The 18,921-nt window shown below is 34.8% G+C and overlaps 1 protein-coding gene and 1 long non-coding RNA gene across 5 annotated transcripts in view; one reads left to right on the top strand and one right to left on the bottom strand.

Annotated features, from left to right (window-relative positions):
* The window catches only part of IFT81 (intraflagellar transport 81), a 252,692-nt gene that overhangs the window by 221,842 nt on the left and 11,929 nt on the right, over positions 1–18,921 (top strand). The window lies entirely within an intron of this gene.
* Positions 1–18,921, bottom strand: part of LOC118971672 (uncharacterized) — an 87,305-nt gene that overhangs the window by 63,065 nt on the left and 5,319 nt on the right. The window lies entirely within an intron of this gene.

The following is an 18,921-nucleotide window of genomic DNA, read 5'->3' on the forward strand; positions in this document are numbered from 1 at the left end:
ATCTTTGACCCTCCTGTCTTAAGACAGTCTTAAAAAGAAAAAGTTGGCTGTAACTGTTAAGTCCAACCTATCCTTGCAAAAGAAATAAAAACTAAAATGTGAAATCCAAACAAGTATTTTTTAAAAGCCTTGGACCAACATGCTTTCTGCTCCCAGGCTCCCTCTTTTGGCAAACTGGAAGTACTTTATAAGCAAACCGATAGTTTCACAATTTCCTTTCTAGAATTGCAGAGACTTGAGTCACTCACCAAACTTGGTTTACTGCTATGGAAATTCACTGTTCAGAACATAGGAGGAAATTAAAGATTTCTGTTTTTCAGTGAAAGTGTTAGCTTTCACCTCAGATCAGATTGTAACAGCAGGTTCCTGGCAAGGCTGCTGCTTAACACTGCACGCGATAACCGAGTAATAATCACAGAATCTTGGAGTTTGAAAGGAACTTCAGAATGATCCATGTGATTGTTTTTAGATTCGGACCTTTCAGTCTCTTTTAAGCTCCCTCCAGTGCAGAAATCAGCACTGTAGCTCTTACAGCAAATCACTTTCCAGCCTTGGTAGAGTAACCGCAATGCGGCTCACTCCTCACGAGGGAGCCTGTTCCATTGTTAAAGAACACAGCCTGATTAGTTTCCTGGTTCTAAAAGCAAAGCAAACTAACAGAGGAAGAGCATTTTTTTAAAACAGCAATTAGGCAAAGCAAGCTTGAACAAATTTTACTCCCTAAAATTCTATTCATAATGATCAGAATCCTGATGATGGCAATGATGATGCTAGCAGCCAAGCCATTATTGAGCACTTAGTATGTACCAGATACTGTCCTAAGTGCTTTATGTGTATGAGCTAATGTAACTCTCACAGTAGCCCTATGAGGTAGGTACGTTTCTACATTTTATAGATGAGACTGAGGCACAGAGAGGCATCCCCAGTATTACACAGCTAGTAGCTGTGGCACAGCCAGGGTCCAGAACCTGTGCCCTTAACCACTAAAGTATATATATATATGTACTGCAGCATGCCCCATGTGTATACCAGTTGTATATATGCAGAAAGGTTGGTGTCCATATAAACTATAATACATGTGAAATTATTTTAATTCATCTTACATTCTTTTTTTAAATGTGTTCACTTACTATAACCTAAAGAACAAACTTTAGTAAATGATGAAAAATAAACTCTACCAACCAGATGAGAGAGTTATGCTGAAAATGAATATCAAGTAAATGCATCAAAGAAATGAGTAATTATTTTAAATACAGAGCAAATAGAACCTAATAGGTTATAATTTAAATCTTTCTCTGCGAAAGTGTTGAAATTATTTCTTCTTTTGCTGGACATTTAGATAATTCCAGTTTTTTACTTTATGAACAATGCTGCAGGGAAACTTAAATAAATATTGAAATACAATAAAATATTAAGCAAAACCACAAAATGTATTTAATTGGGTCAAATCCAGAATCTATTGAATAGTTTTATAGACATTTCTTGCCTGCCTTTATGAAAATGCCAAGATTAAACCAAAGAAGTTAGCAAGATACTATGTGATTAATTGGAGAATGAAATTATAACTTTATTCATGTGCAAATATTTGTTATCTTCTGTGTGCCTGACACTGAGCTAAGTACTGAAATATAAAATGAACATGACCTGGTTTGGCTTCGGAGCTCACAGTCTAGAAAACTCTTATATTATATAGCAAAATAAAAAGTTCTCTTTTTATGTATAAAAAGAACAAGAAGCTCAGAGAAAAAAAGCAATTAAGTCTGACATGGGGGATTGAGGAAAGATTAATGGAAGGATTTGTAAGGACTTAAGATTCTGATAGGCATAGGAAAGGGAGAAGACATAAAGACATTTAAGGACATTGTATGTTCAGGAAATGACAAGAAGTCTAGTATGGCTCAGATAATTACCCAGTTGCTAGGAAGGAGCAGTTCCTGTTAATGACAAGCTCTGGAATTTGATGTGCTGGGCCCTCACCTAGACTCTATGAAAAGGTATGTATAAGAGGTAGCCCCTGTTATTAACAGGACTAACAATACATTAAACCACAACAAATACATCAGAATGTAACAACCAAGTGCTCAATTTCATGGTGCGATCAAAGTTCAATCAGTTGGAGATCTAAGGAAGACTGATGTGTTAAAGGGGAGTCCAGAAGGCTTTGTCAAAGTGGGGGAATAATGTGGGCCAGGCAAGATGAGTAGATTTGGTTAAGTAAGTGGAAGAGTGTAGGAGGACAGCAGTAATGAAACCAGCAAGAACTCATTGGCCCTCTTTTGCATCCAGCTCTGATTAAGCAGGAAAAGGCAGGGCTTCTCCTTCAAAGAAAGGAGGCATGAGCCAGGTAAGGCTGGATGGAATGAGGATGATGGAGCTGGAAATGGAGCTGGGAACCAAATTGCTGCAAGTCTTGATTTGGTGCAATTGCGAATCATTGTCTATTTGGTATATAATAACTGGAATGGCTCTTAATATCCCTGGTTCCTTTCTGACCCTTGATGAAATTACATCATTACATTGATGAATTCATTGTACATCAATGAATCAGAGAGATTCATTACATTGTAAAGAATGACAAATGATCATCTCCATGGGAGACTGCTATCATGGACTAAGCTTGGTTTGTTTTTTATGATGAAGGAGAGCAGTATAGGCAATAAGCCAGTTATTTATTTCATTGTGTTTGGACAGGTATTTTTTACATTTAAGTCAAAGATTCAACATTTTTCTCTGATTCAGTTTACAACTCTTTATCATCTATACCATCATCTTTTTGTTACATGTAACATTTCAGATATGTAAAAAAGATTTGATAATTTCAAGGAATTCAGCTGAGGAACAGAATATTTAAGTTTATTTTTGCTAGGAGACATTTTTATAAATTTATATGATTTCCTATATATCAAAAAACGTGACAAAAATTCAAAGCTGGTGTTTAACTGTGCTTCATTTATTTTTCTTGAGAGTAGGAAAAGAACTCCTTTTTGTTGTAATAATTGCCGGGTCGCCAAGGGGAGCCTCAGCCCTTGAAGAGACCCATTTGCTAGTGACTTGGCAGTGTCAAACAAATGTTCAGCTTTTATTCTGACACTTCTTAAAGAATTTGATTGAAACTATATATGTCCAGATAACACTCAGCAAAGTGCCCTTCTTGCATTTGTTTCAAGATATATTTGGAAACAAGAGAGATGACCTTGGACGCAGCTGCTTTTCCAATTTAGGACTTCTCTCTGGGTCTACTGAAAAATATTCCCCAACATTGAAAATTCAACAAATGGAAAAACATTTTAGTTACTATATGCCATAAGTCCTATGACGGAGGGTTTTTTTTCCCCCAGCAATATGTTCTGCCTCTGAAAGAATGATATATTTAGACCATAAACTCTATATTAGCTTTCTAACCATCTACTTCAAAATATATTTAGGAACACATTTTCTTTTCATCAGAGTGCCTTTTTGTAATCTAAATTGAGCTGTCCTGGCTTTTTAAAATATTTTAGCATCTAAGAAATAAAAAATAACGAGTATTTAACCCTTCGCCTTTGCTTTCTGGCATTCAAATTTTGTTTTGAAGCCAGAGTTCATTGTAGCTTGATGTAAGATCTAAAAGAAGACTTTGAAGGCTCTGCATCCCTTCTAAGGTTATTGCCACCTGTCCAGATGACAATAGAAGTCCCACTAGTCTAACCTTAAGCCTGAAAGCCAAGGTTAGCTTCCACTTGTATCTGCATTTAGCCCACAGAGATGGCTGGCTTTAATTGTCATTAAAGTGACATTCTTTCAGTTACCATTTTGCATATTTTGGAGGTTTAAGCAATTCCATTTTAATTTGTTGTCACAGTCACAGGACAAGACTTAGGTAGCCTTTTTGATTAAATGACTTTGCTTTTAAGCAAATAAATAAGAATTATAGTCTGATCATTGTCCTACATGGCATGTTACCAGGATAGTAACATTTTCTTTTTCATATGGTTTGCTAAGAAGTTATAGTCAATTGGAGCATTTATAGAGATGACTTTGTTGTTAGCAACAGTCTCCAGCACATGCAGTACATTAATTCCCAATAATCTGTGTTACACACATGCACATGCACACATGCACATGTAGAAATAGAAAAACACACCATACTATAATACTTAAAAGGATAGCTAGTTCTTAAGGATTCCTTATTCCTTGGAATTTAGTATTATGTCAACTGTTAGCCATAAACATGAGTGATTTTGAACAGATAGTCATCAGATTTTAAAGCTTTTACTACTTAAGATACTCTTAAAGATGATCCATCCCATCAGATAACAAATTTAAAAATTTTAATTGTTATAATAAATTATTGCACCAGCATTACTTTGCAGTTCTGTAATTCACAAACGGGTGGCTTTTATTTTTAATCTGATGTTTACTCCTTTACAAAACAGATTTTGCATGGGCATAGCTATCCTGTGTACATTTTCATTATTTTATTGATGTTGAACTAGAGCTGCAGTCACCACATTGCCCTAATTAAGTAAATGAGAGCTGTATCTAAGCTAATTGATTTACAGGATAAGCAAGAAAGTTTGCTGTTCCTGGTGCCAGAGACTCCTCCAACTGCACAACTGTGCTTTTAAAGATACGAAAAAGGAAAATAAGATGATATAGTCTACAAAATGTTCCTAAGATCTGTAGTGCTCGAGGAAGATTTTAATGAAGGAAGAGTCTCAGAGAAAAGATAATGTTAAATAATACAGAGATTAAATCTGAGTTTTGCTGAATGTTTTCATAAAACATTATCTTTCAAATGTATGTTTTCTCATCCTTTTAAATACATATACAAAACTTTGAGCCAAAGAGAATATTCCTGCATGGTTTGTGATTATTAAGTTGGTCACTATGTTGCAAGAGCGCACTTCTATCAAGCTTTCCTTGTATTCTCAGATACTCTTAACCGAATCGAGTGTTATTCATGTTCAGTTAGTGTTCACTGCTTGAGAATTAGTATCTCTCTGTCAGGCTTCCTAAGACAAGAGAGATTTCTAACAACTACAAAGTAAATGTATTTCTCTAAACCCTTTTTATTTGCATCTTCCATAAAAGGAATTGTATCCAACTGTCTGCAGATTTATGTAGAATCTGATTTATACAAATATTTGTATTACCATCAAATCAAGGTTTTGTTCTCTTTTTTTCCTTATCATGCCCAAATATCTTACCTTGAGCTTTTTGTTACAAAACCCAGATGTGTTTGTTTAATGAAGGCAGATCTAGTATGTTCCTAAAACTCATTTTAGCATCTTCCTTTCTTGCTATCTGGCCTCTCCACCCTTCTTTGTTCTCATATTTTTTTCTCCATGTTTATGTGTATTGTTACCTTACTGTCAGACCTCTGATTGTATCTCACACACACATTCTCTCGCCACTAGCAAATTCACTTTTGGAGCATCTTCCAAAAACATTTTTTTTTATTGAGGTAAAATTGGTATATAACATTATATATGTAAGTTTCAGGTATACAACATTATAATTCAACATCTGTATTCAAAGTAATGATCATACAAGTCTTTGAAAATACTAAAAAACATTGAATGTGTAAGTGGACTAAAAACTACTTTAAATGATGAGTTATGTAGTATATGATTATGTCCCAAAAAAGCTGTTAAAAATAAAAATACATACTCAACATAACAAAATTCAAATAATCAAAGAATATTAGTTTCAAAGTAACAAAAATTTTTACATGAGTGATATACATATCAAAAGTTATCAAGCTGTATACAAAGACTTGTGCATTTTATTGTATGTACCTCAATAAAAAATTAAACATTACTCTTCAAATAAATTTTTTAAAAATAAAAAGCCCCAGCCTACCTCAGTCATCTCACTTCTCAGAGGTATTTCCACAGTTAGGTTTTAATTGTATACACAAGCATATACATGTTTTTGCAGCCCTTAAAAATTGTATACAAAAGGAGTTATATCCACTATTCTGCAACTTGCTTTCTGTGCAAAACAGTAAGTTTTAATCATATGTACATGTAGAGTTATTCTTAACAGTTGCAGAATATTTCACTTTATGAATCTAGTACAATTAAAAAATTCCTTTTTGAACATCCTTCTACATATCTTTGTACCCTTATGCAAGTCCCTCTATAAGAAAAACTCCTAAAAGTGAAACTGTTGGGTTCAGAAGTATGTGCATTTAAAATTTTGATAAATATGCCATATTGCCCTCCAAAAAGATGGGGACAATTTGTAATCGTATCAGCTGTGTATAATAGCTAAAGCCTAGTTTGCTGTCCCCTTGCCTATACTAAGTATACTAACTTTATATCTTTGTCAATGTGATAGCTTTAGAGAATTATTTTACTTAGTATTTTTTTAAATTATGAGTGAGGTGTATTTTTTTATGGCCTGTTAACTTAAATTGCTTATGTAATATTTTTTCTAATTGAAAAGTCCATAATGTTAATTGTGGAAATTTTGAGTAATGCAGAAATCACTTAAATTGCCTGTAATTCCATCACCCAGAGATTATCACCATTTACAATTTTACTTCTAGTCTTCTACGAAATTTATCTTGTGATTGTTTTTAACAAATAATAAAGGTTGGTAAAGGAGCTTATTTTTGTATTTAAAATACACAGTTTACAAAGTGAGGTTATAATTCAGTTACTTAGAATATTGCATTGAGCTTTTTTAATCAAGGTGCTATATAAATATTCAGTGGACTGAGTTCCCTCTGCCAAGCTTTTGGGATCAGCTAGTGGAAAAATCATTAGCATTCTTTCCCTGACACTGTGGTGTCACTACCAGGGCTCAAAGTGGATGAGATTTCCTAGGAGCCGATAGGTCTCTTAGTGAAGGAAATGGAGCTCTATGAATTCTTAATGGTATGGAAGATAGAGGAATCCAGTACCTTAAAAAGCAAACACATACATTTGTGTGTGTGTATAACTATTCTCTCTCTCCTCTCTCTGTCTCTTTCTCACACAAACACACATACACATATAAGACAGGAACCACGATAGGAACATGCAGAAAATGTGGTGGACATGTGGGGAACAGTAAATACCATTAGGATCAGCCATTCAAAGATAACAAGCCTGTATGGTAATCATGTTTCCTCACCTGATGCTGCTTTTGGTCTGTAAGAGCATAGAATGCAGGGTTGGTTTCTCTTCACAGCTGTATTCCCAGTTCCTACTTGGCACAGAGGCAACTTAATCAATAAATGCTTATTAAATGAATAATAAATGAATGAAAGTGAAAGACTGTGACCTTCAATAAATCACTTAATTGCTTTGGACCTCAGTTTCTTCCCCTGACAGCTTCAAAGAATTACTGAAAGGATCAAATAAGGTAATGTATGAAGGTGGTAGGTAAGACTGGGGAACCTCTCCAAGCTCATTGTCTCCTCATTATTATTATTATTTTTTTGTTATCAGTAATCTACAATTACATGCAGAACGTTATGTTTACTATGCTCCCCCCTTCACCAAGTTCCTCATTATTTTTACAGAGCTAGACACAATTGCCATTCAGGCCCTAGTCAAGAAAGCCCTACTGTAGCAACTGCCCAAATATCAGCATCTTGGTTAACATATAGAAAATAAAGTAAATACAATGCAGCTTCATAATTAGAAATAATCACCAGTATGTCCCAGAGACTTTAACACCTTAACCACTGCTTCATTCTCAGTATTCAAGAGTATCTTATATTAAGTCTAATACTAGAACACCATCAGGTTTAGGATAAAGTTTATAGAAAATGGATATGCCTTTAATACACCTAGAAATGCATCTGTATGATTATTACTTAAAGCAGAGATGATAACTCAGGAAAGCACATGGTATATGTATGGAATAGTTAGTAGCTATTCTCAGAGTTGAACTGTTATTCATGACTGGAATGAACATCTGTCCTTTGTAGCTTGTATCAAATTGTCAGAGACAATTCCAAGCATTTGGAGTTAATAGAGTTAATTTTTTTTTACTCTATGAAAGATTTTATATATTACTCAAGATAGATTCTATGACCTTCTAACTTTGTTGAAAGAGGAAGTTAGGGTATTGTACAACCAGTTAAAATAAGAATATACACTTGGAAATATAAAACAGCATCAGCTCATGGACTGTAGGGAAGATACTTTACCAAGTGGCCCAGGCCCCAAAATTCCAATTTATTTAGAAATAAGTTTTTATGAAAACTTCATATAAGTAGATATATTTCTCAGTCAAGTTCTCTTTAATGAAATACCATAAAAATAACAGACCAGCACATAAACTTTCCTTTTTTTCTATTGTAACCAAAATCATTGCATAATCAGGCAGGAACCATTAAGTAGAAATAGTCACAAAATTAAACCAAGTCATCTGTTTTCAGGAGTAGAAAGTAAAGATAAACACAACCAGCAAGTTTCTTCATCAAATTTGACAATTCTATCCGTGTCACACTTTAATAGCAGAATAAAAATTGAATTTTTATTAAGACTTTTAACTCAACGCTGTCCTTTAAAAAAAATTTTTTTTAATTCATGTAAAAAACATAACCTAAAATTTACCGTCTTAGCCATCTTTAAGTGTACATTCCAATGGCATGTTGTTCAATAGATCTCCAGTTTTCATCATGCAAAACTGAAACTCCATACAATACCCATTAAACAACTCCCTATTTCCCTACCCCACCCTGGGTAACCACCATCATACTCTGCCTATAGATTTGACTATTCTAGGTTCCTCATATAAGTGGAATCATGCAGTATTTCTCTTTTTGTGTCTGGCTTATTTCACTTAGCATAATGTCCTCAAGGTTCATCCACACTGTAGCATGTGACACGATTTCCTTAGTTTTTAAGGCTGAACACTGTCCTTTTTAATGTCATTTTTATTGTTACAGTCTATTCTACTCTTAAACATCTTTGCAGGTGTTGTCTATTTTAATGTCCCAGAGCATGACCAAATACAGAAAGAGAAGCAAGTTGAAATGCAATGCACATTTAATGTTCCAAATTCTCTTGTCAAGAAACCAAAACAATTATAAAGTGATTGATTATGAAGTTATAAAGTGATTAACAATATACAACTTAGCATGAGAAAAACTATTTGATGCTAAAATTAGCAGTCAGGCCTTAAAGACCTTTTACAAAACCATTTTATTGAAAGATTTTTAGGTTTGTTTTTCTAGAAATGTATTTAATCTATTACAACATTTTTTGGAGTGCATTCTAATATTTTTCTGTGGCTGGGTTATTTTTTTCCTTAGCCTGCAGTCATTCTTCAGACTGAGCTGTATTACTGCTCTGATGGTAAATAACAGTTCTCTAATCTGTGATAGCAATGGCTTCATGCTCCACAAGTCATTAAAAGAATGCAATTATTAGGTCACATGATCTAACAAGAGCTTTGGTTTTTTTAAAAAAACTTAATTCATTTTTCAGTCTTTCTACGTTAATATTTTTTCTTCCTTTTTTTAATTTTGATATTGTTAATGTACTATTACTTGAACATTATGGTTACTAGACTCCCGCCATTATCAAGTACCCCCCACATGCTCCATTACACTCACTGTCCACCAACATAGTAAGATGCTATAGAATCATTACTTGTCTTCTCTGTATATACTGCCTTTCCTGTGTCCCCCTGCCCCGCCACTGCCACTGCATTATGTGTGCTAATTGTAACGCCCCTTTTCCCTCTTATCCCTCCCTTCCACACCCATCCTCCCCAGTCCCTTTCCCTTTGGTAACTGTTAGTACATTCTTGGGTTCTGTGAGTCTGCTGCTGTTTTGTTCCATCAGTTTTTGCTTTGTTCTTATACTCCACAGATGAATGAAATCATTTGGTACTTGTCTTTCTCTGCCTGGCTTATTTCACTGAGCATAATACCCTCTAGCTCCATCCATGTTGCAAATGGTTGGATTTGTTTTCTTTTTATGGCTGAATGATATTCCATTGTGTATATGTACCACATCTTCTTTATCCATTAATCTACTGATGGACATTTAGGTTGCTTCCATTTCTTGGCTATTGTAAATAGTGCTGCGATTAACATAGGGGTGCATCTGTCTTTTTCAAACTGGGTTCCTGCATTCTTAGGGTAAATTCCTAGAAGTGGAATTCCTGGGTCAAATGGTATGTCTATTTTGAGCTTTTTGAGGAACCTCCATACTGATTTCCACAATGGTTGAACTAATTTACATTCCCACCAGCAGTGTAGGAGGGTTCCCCTTTCTCCACAACCTTGCCAACATGTGTTGTTGTTTGTCTCATTGTGATTTTAATTTGCATTTCTCTGATGACTAGCCATGTGGAGCATCTTTTCATGTGTCGGCCATCTGAATTTCTTCTTTGGAGAAGTGTCTGTTCAACTCCTCTGCCCATTTTTTAATTGGCTTATTTGCTTTTTGATTGTTGAGGTGCATGAGCTCTTTATATATTTTGGATGTCAACCCTTTATTGGATCTGTCATTTATGAATATATTCTCCCATACTGTAGGGTACCTTTTTGTTCTATTGATGGTGTCCTTTGTTGATGGTATATCTTTCAGCTTGATGTAGTCCCACTTCTTCATTTTTGCTTTTGTTTCCCTTGCCCAGGGAGATATGTTCATGAAGTCACTCATGTTTATGTCCAAGAGATTTTTGCCTATGATTTTTTCTAGGAGTTTTGTGGTTTCATGACTTACATTCAGATCTTTGATCCATTTTGAGTTTACTTTTGTGTATGGGGTTAGACAGTGATCCAGTTTCATTCTCTTAAATGTAGCTGTCCGGTTTAGCCAGCACCATCTGTTGAAGAGACTGTCATTTCCCCCATTGTATGTCCATGGCTCCTTTATCATATATTAATTGACCATATATGTTTGGGTTAATGTCTGGAGTCTCTATTCTGTTCCACTGGTCTGTGGGTCTGTTCTTGTGCCAGTACCAAATTGTCTTGATTACTGTGGCTTTGTAGTAGAGCTTGATGTTGGGGATTGAGATCTCCCCCCACTTTATTCTTCCTTCTCAGAAATTGCTTTGGCTATTTGGGGTCTTTGGTGTTTCCATATGAATTTTTGAACTATTTGTTCCAGTTCGTTGAAGAATGTTGTTGGTATTTTGATAGGGATTGCATTGAATCTGTAGATTGCTTTAGGCAGGATGGCCATTTTGACAATATTATTTATACCCCAGAGCATGGGATGAATTTCCATTTATTAGTGTCCTCTTTAATTTCTCTTAAGAGTGTCTTGTAGTTTTCAGGGTATAGGTCTTTCACTTCCTTGGTTAAGTTTATTCCTAGGTATTTTATTCTTTTTGATGCAATTATTAATGGAATTGTTTTCCTGATTTCTCTTTCTGCTAGTTCATCATTAGTGTATAGGAGTGCAATAGACTTCTGTGTATTAATTTTGTATGCCACAACGTTACTGAATTCAGATACTAGATCTAGTAGTTTTGAAGTGGATTCTTTAGGGCTTTTTATGTCCAATATCATGTCATCTGCAAACAGGGGCAGTTTGGCTTCTTCCTTGCCAATCTGGATGCCTTTTAATTCTTTGTGTTGTCTGAATGCTGTGGCTAGGACCTCCAGTACTATGTTGAATAAAAGTGAGGAGAATGGGCATCCTTGTCCTTTTTCCGATCTTAAAGGAAAAGCTTTCAACTTCTCACTGTTAAGTATAATGTTGGCTGTGGGTTTGTCCTATATGGCCTTTATTATGTTGAGATACTTGCTCTCTATACCGATTTTGTTGAGAGTTTTTATCATGAATGGATGTTGAATTTTGTCAAATGCTTTTTCAGCATCTGTGGAGATGATCATGTGGTTTTTGTCCTTCTTTTTGTTGATGTAGTGGATGATGTTGATGGATTTATGAATGTTGTACCATCCTTGCATCCCTGGGATGAATCCCACTTGATCATGATGGATGATCTTTTTGATGTATTTTTAATTCGTTTTGCTAATATTTTGTTGAGTATTTTTGCATCTATGTTCATCAGGGATATTGGTAGGTAATTTTCTATTTTTGTGGTGTCTTTGCCTGGTTTTGGCATTAGAGTGATGTTGTAGAATGAGTTTGGGAGTATTCCCTCCTCTTCTACTTTTTGGGAAACTTTAAGGAGAATGGGTATTAAGTCTTCACTAAATGTTTTATAAAATTCAGCAGTGAAACCATCTCATCCAGGGGTTTTGTTCTTGGGTAGTTTTTTTATTACCAATTCAATTTCTTTGCTGGTAATTGGTCTATTCAGATTTTCTGTTTCTTCCTGGGTCAACCTTGGAAGGTTGTATTTTTCTAGAAAGTTGTCCATTTCTTCCAGGTCATCCAGTTTGTTAGCATATAAATTTTCATAGTATTCTCTCATAATTCTTTGTATTTCTGTGGTGTCTGTAGTGATTTTTCCTTTCTCAGTTCTGATTCTGTTTATATGTGTAGACTCTCTTTTTTTCTTGATAAGTCTGGCTAGGGGTTTATCTATTTTGTTTATTTTCTTGAAGAACCAGCTCCTGCTTTCATTGATTCTTTCTATTGTTTATTCTTCTCAATTTTATTTATTTATGCTTTAATCTTTATTAGTCCCTCATTCTACTGACTTTAGGCCTCATTTGTTCTTCCTTTTCTAGTTTCATTAATTGTGTGTTTAGACTCTTCATTTAGGATTGTTCTTCTTTCCTGAGGTATGCCTATATTGTAATTGCAATATATTTCTCTCTTGGCACAGCCTTTGCTGCATCCCACAGATTTTGTTGTTGAATTATTGTTGTCATTTGTCTCTATGTATTGCTTGATAATATGGATATATTGCTTGATCTCTATTTTTATTTGGTCATTGATCCATTGATTATTTAGGAGCATGTTATTAAGATTCCATGTGTTTGTGAGCTTTTTTGTTTTATTTGTGTAATTTATTTCTAGTTTCATACCTTTGTGATGTGAGAAGCTTGTTGGTATAATTTCAATCTTTTTGAATTTACTGAGACTCTTTTTGTGGCCTAGTATATGATCTATTCTTGAAAATGTTCCATGTGCACTTGAGAAGAATGTGTATCCTGTTGCTTTTGGATGGAGTGTTCTGTAGATTTCTGTTAGGTACATCTGTTCTAATACGTTATTCAGTACCTCTGTCTCTTTACTTATTTTCTGTCTGGTTGATCTGTCCTTTGTAGTGAGTGATGTGTTAAAGTCTCCTAAAATGAATGCTTTGCATTCTATTTGTCCCTTTAATTCTGTTAGTATTTGTTTCATGTAAGTAGGTGATCCTGTGTTGGGTGCATAGATATTTATAGTGGTTAAATCCTCCTGTTGGAGTGACCGCTTTATCACTATGTAATGTCCTTCTTGTCTCTTGTTACTTTCTTTGTTTTGAAATCTATTTGGTCTGATACAAGTACTGCAACTCCTGTTTTTTTCTGACTATTAGTTGCATGAAATATCTTTTTCCATGTCTTTACTTTCAGTCTGTGTATGTCTTTGGGCTTGAAGTGAGTCTCTTGTAGGCAGCATATGGATGGGTCTTGTTTTTTTATCCACTCAGTGACTCTTCATCTTTTGATTGGTCCCTTCAGACCATTTACATTTAGGGTGATTATCAATAAGTATGTACTTATTGCCATTGCAGGCTTTAGATTTGTGGTTACCAAAGGTTCAAGGGTAATTCCCTTAGTATCTAACAGTCTAATTTAACTCACTTTGTATGCAATTACAAACACAACCTAAAGGTTCTTTTTTTTCCCTCCTTTTTCTTCATTCTTTGTATGTTATGAATCATATTCTGTACTCTTTGTCTATCCCTTGGTTAACATCTATTTAGCCTTAGGAATACTTCCATCTATAGGAGTTCCTCCAAAATGCACTGTAGAGGTGGTTTGTGGGAGGTAAATTCTCTCAGCTTTTGCTTATCTGAAAATTGTTTAATCCCTCCTTCAAATTTAAATGATAACCTTGCCGGGTAGAGTATTTTTGGTTCAAGGCCCTTCTGCTTCATTGCATTAAATATATCATGCCACTCCCTTCTGGCCTGTAAGGTTTCTGTTGAGAAGTCTGATGATAGCCTGATGGGTTTTCCTTTGTATGTGATCTTTTTTCTCTCTCTAGCTGCTTTCAAATGTCTGTCTTTATCCTTGATCTTTGCCATTTTAATTATTATATGTCTTGATGTTGTCTTCCTTGGGTCCCTTGTGTTGGGAGATCTGTGCACCTCCATGGCTTGAGAGACTATCTCCTTCCCCAGATTGGGGAAGTTTCTGGCAATTACCTCCTCAATGACACTTTCCCTTTTTCTCTCTCTTCTTCTTCTGGTACCCCTATAATGCGAATATTGTTCCATTTGGATAGGTCACACAGTTCTCTCAATATTGTTTCATTCTTAGAGATCCTTTTTTCTCTCTGTGCCTCAGCTTCTTTGTATTCCTCTTCTCTAATTTCTATTCCATTTACCATCTCTTCTACTACATCTAATCTGCTTTTAAATCCCTCCATTGTATTTTTCATTTCAGATATGGAATTTCTTACTAATTGAATCTCTGACTTTAATTTGATCCTGAGTTATTGAATATTTTTCTGTACCTCCATAAGCATGTTTTGGATTTTTATTTTGAACTCTCTTTCAGGAAGATTGGTGACTTCTGTTTCATTTGGCCCTTTTTCTGGGGTTTGTGAGATTTTGGTCTGAACTGTGTTCTTTTGATGTTTCATATTTCTGTGTAGAGCCCACAAGTGCCCAGAAGCTCAAGTCTCTGGAGCCACTCAGCCCCTAGAGTGACTCCTACCTTAATTTTTTAACAGCTTTATTGAAATGTAATTCACACATCATACAATTCACCCATTTAAAAATGCAATGGTTTTAGTATCTCTCCAGAGTTGTGCAACCATCATCACATTAACTTTGAGAACATTTCACCACCTGCAGAGGAAATCCTATACCCATTAGCAATCAGTCTCCATTCTCCCCAAGTCCTCCAAGCTTTAGGCAACTGCTAATCTACATTTTATCTCGTGAATTTGCCTGTTCTGAAATTTCATATGACTGGAACCATACGTATGTGGTCGGTCTTTTCTGTCTGGCTTCTTTCCCTTCCACAATGTTTTTAAGTTTCCTCCATGTTGTAGTATGTATCATTACTTCATTCCTTTGTTTTTTTAATTGTGGAAAAATACACAACATAAAAGTTACCTTCTTAAGCATTTTTAAATGTCTATCTCCTATTTTAAGTACATTCACATTGTTGTATATCCAATCTCTGGAATGCTCTTCAACTTGTAAAACTAAACTCTCTTTCTCTTAAACAACAATCCCCCATTCTCCATTTCCTCCAGCCCCTGACAATCACCACTCTGCTTTTCTGTGAATCTGACGCATCTAGGGACCTCACAAAGTGGAATCAAATGGTATTTGTCCTTTTGTTTGTTTCATTTGGTATAATAGCCTCAACTGGCTTGACATGACAAGCTTACGTATCATTCATGTAGCACGTGTCAGAATTTCCTTCCTATCTCATTCCGTTTTCTGACTGCTTAATATTCCATTGTATGGATATCCTACATTTGGTTTATCCATTCAACAGGTGACAGACATGAGTTTTTTCCACTTTTTAGTTATTATGAATAATGCTTCTGTGAACTATCATATAAAGTTTTTGTGTAGACATGTCTTCAGATTGTTCTGCATTCTGAAGATCTATTGTGCAACAATGTGAATATAATTAACACTTAAACTATACACTTAAAGATGGTTTATATGGTAAATTTTATACATGTGTAGACATGTTTCAAGTCTTTGTATAGACATATACCTTGGAGTAGAATTACTGAGTGATAACAGCAACTCTATGTTTAATTTTTTGTAGAACTGCAAAACTTTTTCACAGCAACTGCACAATTTTACATTCCCACCAGCAAAATATGAAGGTTCTAATTTCTCCACATCCGCACCAAAGATGTTGGAGAAAAGATGTTGTTATTGCCTTTTTTATTATAGCCAATTTAGTAAGTGTGAGTGTGTGAAGTAGTATCACATTGTGGTTTTGTTTTCCCTGATGGCTAATTTTCATGTAATTATTGGCCACTTAACGTATCTTCTTTGGAGAAATGTCTATTCAGATATTTTGTCTTTTTTAATTGGGTTATTGATCTTTTTATTGAGTTGTAAGAGTTCTTTATATATTATGAATACACTTCCTTTATTACACACATGATTTACAAATATTTTCTATTCTGTGGGTTACCTCTTCACTTTTTTGATAGTGTCCTTTGAAGCACAAAGGTTTTTAATTTCGATGAATCCCAATTTATTTTCTTATTTTGATGCTTGTACTTTGGTATATCTAAAAAGGCTTTGCCTAACCAAAGGGCACAAAGATTTGCTCCTGTTCTCTTCTAAGAGTTTTTAGTCATTTTAGCTACTATATTTAGGTCTATGATCCAGTCTTAGTTAATTTTTGTGTATGATGTAAGAAAGAGATCCAATTTCATCTTTTGCATGTGTATATCCATTTGTCCCAGCACATTTGTTGAAAGACTATTTTCTCCCCATTAAATTCTCTTAACACCCTTGTTGAAAAGCAATTGACCATAATTGGGAAAATTTATTTCTGGACTTTCAATCCTTTTCAATTTATCCATCTATATATGTCCTTATACCAGTACCACATTGTCTTGACTACCATGGGTTTCAAGTAAGTTTTAAAATCAAGAAGTTTGAGTCTTCTAGCATTGCTCTTCTTTATCAAGATTGTTTCAGTCATTCTGGGTCCTATGCATTTCCATATAAGTTTTAATATGTCCATCAATTTCTGCAGAATGATAGGGATTGTGTTGAATCTGCAGCAATCAGTTTGAGTAGTATTGCCACTTGATGATATTAAGTCTTCCAATCCATCAATATGGGGTGTCTTTCCATTTGTTTAGATCTTTCATTGCTTTCAACAAGTTTTATAGTTCAAGACTTGAACTTAATAAATTTCATTATAACATCTTTATTCCTATAAATGCAATTGTTTTCTTAATTTCATTTTTAGATTGTTCATTGCTGATGAACATAAGAAATTATTTTTTGTATATTGATCTTGTACCCTGAAACCTTGCTCAATTCATTTATTAATCCTAATAGTTTTTTAATGAATTCCTTTGAATTTTTTATATACAAGACCATGTCCTCTATAAATAGAAGTGGTTTTACTTCTTTCTCTCCCATATGGATGGCTTTTACTTCTTTTTCTTGCCTAACTGCCCTGGCTAGAACTTCCAGACAATGTTGAATAGAATTAACGAGGGTGGACATCCATGTCTTTTTCCTAATCTTAGGAAGAAAGCATTCAGTCTTTCACCATTAACTATGATCTTAGTTGTGGGTTTTTAGTAAATGCCTTTTATCAGATTTATCAGATTAAGGAAGTCCCCACATATTCCCTTTTATTCCTTTTATCATAAAAAAAAAGTGTTGGGTTTTGTTCAATACTTATTCTGCATCTGTTGACAAGAGCACATGGGTTTTTCTTTCACTCTATTATTATGATGTATATATTCATTGACCTTTTTTTTCTCTTTTATTTTATTAAAAAAAATTTTTAAATTAAGGATCATTTATATATACTCTTATGAAGGTTTCACATATTCATTGACTTTTAAATATTGAACCTACCTTATACTCCTGGCATAAATCCCACTTGGTTATGGTGTATAATTATTTTTATATCCTGCTAAATTTGATTTGCTAATATTTTGTTGAAGATTTTTTGCTTCAATATTCATAAGAGATATTGGTCTGTAGTTTTCTTGTGATGTGTTTATCTGGTTTCCTAACTTTTGATCCTTGCTGTTCCTTTTAAACATTTATTTCATGGAGAAATGATTATATTTTTGAATTGTTCATTCAACTGTTTTTAATTGAATACCTGTTCTGTGCCAGACACTATTTTAGGCACTGGGGATCCCTTTTACAAAAGACCAAGTCTTCTGCTCTTAGGGAGCTTATGTTTTAGTGGGATAAAACACTAAAAAGCTAAATAAGTTTTTAAAAATCTCAGAGTAATACCACATAGTAATAAATTATTCATGCCCACTTTAGAGGAGATATGCAGAGAAAGTTTTTCTGAAGATGTGTCATTTAATCCAACATATAACTAAGAAAGAGCCAGCCATGGATGGATGTGTGCGATGAGCCTTCCAGACAGAGTATACTGCTAATGTGGAGGCCACACAGTAAGAAGAAGCTCTGTGTATTTGAGAAGATGGCCGTTGTGGCTAGGATGGAGTCAGGGAGGAAGATATAAGACAAGGTGGGAGAAATACACAGAGTCCAGATATGAGGTGTTTTGAAGCTGGGGTAAAGAGGTTTTTATCTTACTCTAAAAAACCAAGAAAACTTTAGAAACTTTTAAGCAAGGAAGGAAGTGATGTGGTCTGATTTGAGTTTTAAAAGATCATTAACTACTGGCTAGAAAGAGGATTGTAGGGGTTGTGGAATGGTAGTAGGGAGGTTAGTTGACGAAGCTGGCAGTAGCCAGATGAGAGATGACAATGAATTAAACTAGACCATCAGTAAACATGGAGGAAAGTGGACAGACCTGGGATATATTTTGGAAGTAGAGTCAATAAGATTTTTTGCAGGCAGGGGGTCAGGGAAAGCAGTATAGGGATGACCCTCAGATGATTGACATGTACTGAGGGGAAAGAAACACAGAAGCAAATTTAGGTAGTAGGCCACGTAAGTTCTCTTTTGTCCGTGCTAAGCTTGAGGAGCCATTTGGATATACAAGGGGAGCTAATTTAGGAATTTGGTGTTCCAAGGAGAGGTTGAGACTGGAGATAAAGATAAAGATTTGAGAATCAATAACACATAGGTCTCACGATCCCTTTCCATCCACTCCTCCCTCCCTCTATGGACTCTCAGGCTTCCCCAGTGGGCTTTCTCAAGTATCTCCTTACAGTTTCACATGTTTGCCCATGTTGTCATTCCCTG

This window comes from Manis javanica, chromosome 15, assembly GCF_040802235.1.
Source record: "Manis javanica isolate MJ-LG chromosome 15, MJ_LKY, whole genome shotgun sequence".
Lineage (NCBI taxonomy): Eukaryota > Metazoa > Chordata > Mammalia > Pholidota > Manidae > Manis > Manis javanica.